Source organism: Cyrtonyx montezumae, unplaced genomic scaffold (assembly GCF_038088225.1).
Source record: "Cyrtonyx montezumae isolate F1298 unplaced genomic scaffold, pur_monq_1.0 scaffold_3, whole genome shotgun sequence".
NCBI lineage: Eukaryota > Metazoa > Chordata > Aves > Galliformes > Odontophoridae > Cyrtonyx > Cyrtonyx montezumae.
In genome coordinates this window covers 89,395,405-89,401,659 of record NW_027072034.1, presented here as the reverse complement: position 1 = coordinate 89,401,659, position 6,255 = coordinate 89,395,405, and the positions used below count along the sequence as shown (strand labels likewise).

Here is a 6,255-nt window from a genome sequence, read left to right as displayed (position 1 = left end):
TGAGGTGAAGATTAGAGAACTGAGAAAGTGATGAAAACAGAGTAGGAAAAAGAATAGACAGTCTGAAAAGAATATCAATGTTAGGGAAAGCACGGAAGTCTCTTAATTAAATCATGAGGCTTATTGATCAGAATTTCAGTGTTTCTGTGTTGTTGCCGAAGTACTTGGAAACTCCTGGGCAAGGTGTTCCTTAAATTTCAACAGCTTCCACCTTTTCCTCATCCACAAAAACCTACTGCTGCTAATATCATTTTTTCTTTTGGAGGAAGTAGGGTCTTGAGACAAAATTTTCTTTTGATAACATAACTTGATTAACTTCAAAATAAATATGCCCGTTCACTAAAGAAGCTGGACTGTCTGGAAGGGCATATTGTTAATAATTAGATCCTTATATTGACTACATGCTTTTTTTTCATTCTTAGTGCTCATTTAATGTGTGACTTTTGTATTTTAAATGCATACTTCTGTGAAAACTGTTTTGTTTTTTTTTTAATTGTTTCACAAGCACCACATGGAGTACAGAGATATGGTACAGCCTGGGCTGCAGTGACTGTGCTAGGGTTGACTTCATGCTCCGGAGAGATATGAGACAGGCAAAGAGTAAAATTAGGATGCTAAATTTCAGGAAAGCTAGCTTCAGGGAGTTAATCAACAAAACCTGCCTGGGAAACTGTCCACATGGGCAAGGATGCAGAGCAGAGCTTTAAGGAAGATTTTGTCAGGGCGCAAGAGCTCTCCATCCCCAGGTGTAGGAGGTTGAGAAAGGAAGGCAAGAGACCATGGCTGAACCAGGACCTGCTGGTCAAACTGGAGAGCAAGAAGGAAGGAAGTGCAAATACAGTGCAATCAGGGTGGGTACCGTGGGAAGAATATAAGAAAGCTGCTAGGCTGTGGAGTGATGGCATCAGGAAAGCCAAGGCCCAATTTGAACTGAACTTGGCAAGGGGTGCCAAGAAGAACAAGAAACATTTCTACAGGTACTTCAACCAGAAAAGGAAAGTCCAAGAGGGTGTGCCACCCCTTAGTGAGTGAGAAAGGCTGGTAACAACAGACAAGGAGAAGTCTATAGTACTCAACAACTTATTTGACTTGGTCTTCTCTGATAACTGCTCTCACACAGCCCTTAAATTAATGATTTTGAAGCAGGGAACTGGAGAAGCAACACTATGAGTGAAGGTAAGTTCATCTTTCTCTCCAAATTGGAAAGATACAGATTTGGTGGGTGGATTGTTCAGTGTATGAAGAACTTGCTGCAGAATTGAGTCTAGAGAGTGGTGGTCAGTGAATCAAAGTTGCAATGGAGATCAGTGATGAATGGTGTCCCCCAGTTGTTAGTGCCAATTCTCTTTAATATTCTTCATTAGTGACACTAACAGTGGGGTTGAGTGCACTCTCAGCAGATTTGCTGGTGACACCAAGCTGTGAGGTGCAGTCTACACCAGAGGGACAGGATGCCATCCAGAGGGACCTAGACAGCCTCAAGCAATGAGCCCAGGTGAACCTCATGAGGTTTAACATATCTAAATGGAAGATCTTGCACTTGGGTCAAGGCAACCCCCATTATAAAAGCTGAGGAATGAAAAGATTGAATGCAGCCCTGCAGAAAAAGACCTGGGGGTACTGGTGGATGACGTGAACCAGGAATATGCCCAGAAAGCCAACCATACTCTGGACTGCATCATGGGAAGCATGGCCAACAGGTCAAGGGAATTGATCATGCCCCTATACTCTGTGCTAGTGAGACCTCACCTGGAGTACTGTGTCCAGATGTGGAGTACACAGTACAGGAGAGACATGGACCTGTTGGAGCACATCCAAAGATGGATCACAAAAATGATCCAAGAGATGGAATACTTTTCCTACAAGGACAGGCTGAAAGAACTGAGGCTGTTCAGCGTGGAGAAGGCTCTGAGCTGATATTGACCTTTCCATATCTAAAAGGGAGTTGCAGGAAGGAATGGGACAGACTTTTGCAGGGTCTGCAGTGACAGAACAAGAGAAAATGGTTCCATGCTTAATCCAGGGCTGGATCAAGCCCTGGGCAACCTGATTTAGCTGTACATGTCTGTTCATTGCAGGGGAGTTGGTATAGATGGTCCTCAGAGGTCCCTTCCAACTCTAAGGGCTATATGATTATCTATACAGTTGTCTTGATAGTCCTGAACAAATAATGAGCAATTTCAATTTTTAGATGGCAAACCGAGGCAAAAATAAATTGTCAAAGATAATGCTGTAACAATAGATGCTAATTCTGAGAATGCATACCATAATATGCTTGGGATTTTTTTCTATATGGAGTTTACTTTTTCCAGTGTCTTCAGTTGCACCACCTACTCCTACAGGATCTTAATTCAGATAAACTTTAAATGGAGAACATGCACCTGATAAATATCTATGAAAGTTTGCCTTATGACTAAGTGAGAAGGAATGTTACAGTAGTGCTCAGCTGTTACTACCGCAAGTTTCATTTTTCATAATACTCTGTTTTACATAGCCTTTCCTGCTTCTTTTAAAAGTTGGCAAGAATTCATTCTACCTGTCCTTCCAAAGCTGTTTCTATAGAACACGGCTTCTGAGTCCATTAAAAATAAATCAATAATTACTAAGAAAAACAAAAACACTTTGTAGTATAAACCAGAACACAACATGGAGGGGGGCAAATTAAGCTAGCGTATGAAATCTTAATTCTGGCACTCCTCATCTTTCAGATGCTGATGCTGCAGCCTCAGTAGTTATTTTAATATCTAGTTTATAAATGAATTATCCAGAATTCCCAATTACTGACTCCAGATGGCCATACATCACTTCTGTTAGAAGGCTCTTTTGTTGATAATGAATGCCACTAGGTGCCTTACATTTATGGTTTCAGTGAGAGCAAACCATGCCTGTAAACTGAATAAAATTAATCTCTACTGTGCTTTGTGTTATGTAGCATATGTCTCTACTTAATTATTGAAATGCCTTTTAATTTTTAATGTGATCAATTTTTTTCCCAGTCAACATATGACTTTTTGACTATCACTTGAATTTACAATAACATTACTTACCAGGGTGGTGAGGCACTGAAACAGGTTGCTCAGAGAGGTGATGGATGCCCTGTCCTTGGGCAGATTTAAGGTCAGACTTGACCGTGCTTTGTGCAACCTGATCTAGCTCCAGATGTCTTTATTTATCACAGTGGGGCTAGGCTAGATGTTGTTTAAGTGTCCCTTCCAAGTGAAATGATTCTATGAACTTGTGTAAGAAGGAGGCAATTGCAGGATAAGCATAAAAAATGAGGTATTACTGTTTTTTGTGGTGTTTTTTTTTTTTTTTTTAATCTTCCTTGGAATAAGTCATCATATGTCATATCTAGGTGGAAGGGAGCTTTCATTGATTTCAATGCAAGTTGCATATAAAAATTTTCATGAATAATAGAAAGGATACAATCTAGGTTATTTTGGTGTTAAATTTTCATGTAGGTAAGCAACAAATGGTCAGTCCCATTCTGAATTTCCTTTCTGATTTAGCAATGTATCTTGTGGTAGCATGGCTGAATATATAACATAAGAATTTGTGCTGGGTCAGACAGTGATTTTTTTTTCTCTTTCAATAGCAGGTATCAAGAGCAATATGCTGGATGAGAATAATTAGAGTGATATTTTGGGTGCTTTCTCCCCATAGTAATCTGTAGCTTGAAGCCTTCCTTAGCTAGACATTTAGTACTTCTTAATGGTTTATCCTTCTATTAATATGACTTATTACTTGCTAAATATTAAGAAAATTTGTATCTGTAATCTTTTAGTTCTGCAAGTTCTTCATGCATACAGCATGAAGAATCATTTCCTCATTTTTTCTTGTCTCATTTGATTTGGTTGCTTTGGTGATCCCTTTCTTTTACATTCTCACACTCAAGGAAAGCCTGGTTCCCTACTCACTTCCTTTTTCAACCATTGAGAGTCTGTAAGCTTTTTTAAATTCTCTTTATTTTGTACTTTTGAAGTTATGTTATTTTATTATAGCTGCTGTGTTCCTTTTGGCCTTTAGCTGTCTCTTGTCCAGTTAGATACTTCATCAGAAAGGTGGTGGGTCAGAGAAAGAGTAACTGCATATATAATATCTATATATATATATCCATATATAATACCCATTCATTTTAATTTCAGTGATAGATTTGTCTAGTTTTGTGTTTTTTTTCTGAGTAATTCCAAACATCTGTGGGGTTTTTTTTCACTTTTGAATATTTTGATGGTTTCATGATTATTACCAGGATAAAGTGGTGCCAAAAAACCCAAAAAACAAACAAAAAAACCCCAACACCCAAACCACACACACACACACACACACACAAAACAAACAAACAAACAAAAAAAAACCAACAAAAAAAACCAGTAAACTGAGATTCAGTTTTAATCTCTACTCATTTATGAAGATCTTTTTTATCCTGTCTTTACTTCCTCAGCTTCTGCAATATTTTTTCTGCTAATCTTCAACTTCCAATTTCTGGAGAGGTTTTATGCATTTAAAATCTTAAGGCAAAAGGTTATCACAGTTTTGTAGAGTGTGGCTGAAAGTGGTATGGAAAGAAAGTAATGTTTTCTCCTCTTTCCACAAGAGGTCAGTGGCCCTCAAGCATGCTGTGCACCTCTACTTTCAGCTCACAGTTGCACAGGCCTTTCAATTTCTGATCTCTGCTCAGAACATAAGGCTATCTAAAAATAGATTTTCAGGTCAGACCCCAAACTGTGAATGAACAAATTTAGTTGCATAAAACAGGTGCATAATAATACATGACACAGGTACCTACATATAGAAGAAAGGGAACTTTGTCCTTTTCCATCACATAAGCTGAATGTGTAATTTACAATGGGAAACCTACAAGATACTGCAGAAGAAATAGAGACTTGCTGTAGGGCTTCACCCTTTTGATCTAACCAATAGCCCACCTTCAGTCCCCTCTAGAGGGCCTAGAGGAAGTGAACATTTGGCAGCACTTGTTTTTATGGACCAGGTAATTGTGTTTGTGTGGTTCTGTATGTATGTGAACATCTGTACTCAGAGGATGTGGTTATAGACTGAAAAGGTGGCAAAGGCAATCATATTCAGACTCTTTTCAGAAGTGTGTGGAGACAGGACAAGAGGGAACAGACAGAAACTGCAGCATAAAAGGTTCCACATGAATGTGTGCAAGAACTTCTTTACAGTGAGGGTGATGGAGCACTGGCACAGGCTGCACAGGGAGGTTGTGGAGTCTCCTTCTCTGGAGATATTCAAGACCTGCCTGGACGCCTACCTGTGCAACCTGGTGTAGGGAACCTGCTTTGGCAGGGGGGTTGGACTCAATGATCTCTTGAGGTCCCTTGAGGTCTTCCAACCCCTATTATTCTATTATTCTGTGATTCTATGATTGGCAGTCATGTTATTTATCCGTATGTATCTATATACTTTCCCTCACTGTCCAAGGGTGTATATTGTCTTGCTTGGAATTGAGAAGAAGAAAAAAAAAGAAAAAGTGTATAGGTCATTAAAACACTGCATTCCACTTCCAGCCCTCAACTAGTCAGAAAGGAAGAATTTACACTTTTTAATGTAGGTGTTCATCCCTGGAACCAGGGAAATTGCTTCTAATACATTCTTTGCTGTACCAGGCACAATGTCAGTAAACACATATAGGAAACAGCTAATACAAGGGTCTCTGACTACCAAACAATCTTCCCCAGCCTTCATCCAGGAGAATTCTCCCCTCAGAGGCTAGCCCTTAAATGAGCCCACGGAGGGGCAGACCCTGGATCCGCCCCTTCTGGTCACATTGGAAGCACAGGCGAATTGTTTGCACTAGTGCTTCCTAAGATAGCCGCCCACTTCAGCAGGTGCTTAGTCATCAATTCAGGCTGTGACATAACAGTTACCTTAAAATAGGTAACTTGGTACTGCTTTAGAGCATAAATTTGCCAAAGAGGAATTGCAAGGAGTATGAGAGACTAGGGAAGTTCTTCCTCGTGTTAATTGTCTTACTCATATAAACTAGAACACCTGAATTCTGAGCTCATGGGAAGTACTAGTACCTTTTATTTAGTGGTAAGATCATCTAGCATAATTTTCCAGTATGAAAGGAGATAGATATGAAGGAAGGAGACAGCAAAAGCAGAAAACCTATCCTGCTCTGCTGAAAAGAGCAGGATGTTCTCTTGCTAGTGGACTGGAGGATTCCTCTTAGGGCAACCTGTTCTAATGCCAGACCACTCCTGTGATTAAAAAAAATAAATAAATCTCCAA

At 39.6% G+C, this 6,255-nt stretch overlaps 1 long non-coding RNA gene across 1 annotated transcript in view; it reads left to right on the top strand.

The window, feature by feature from the left end:
* LOC136052345 (uncharacterized) overlaps positions 1-6,255 on the top strand; it is a 50,853-nt gene that overhangs the window by 37,610 nt on the left and 6,988 nt on the right. The window lies entirely within an intron of this gene.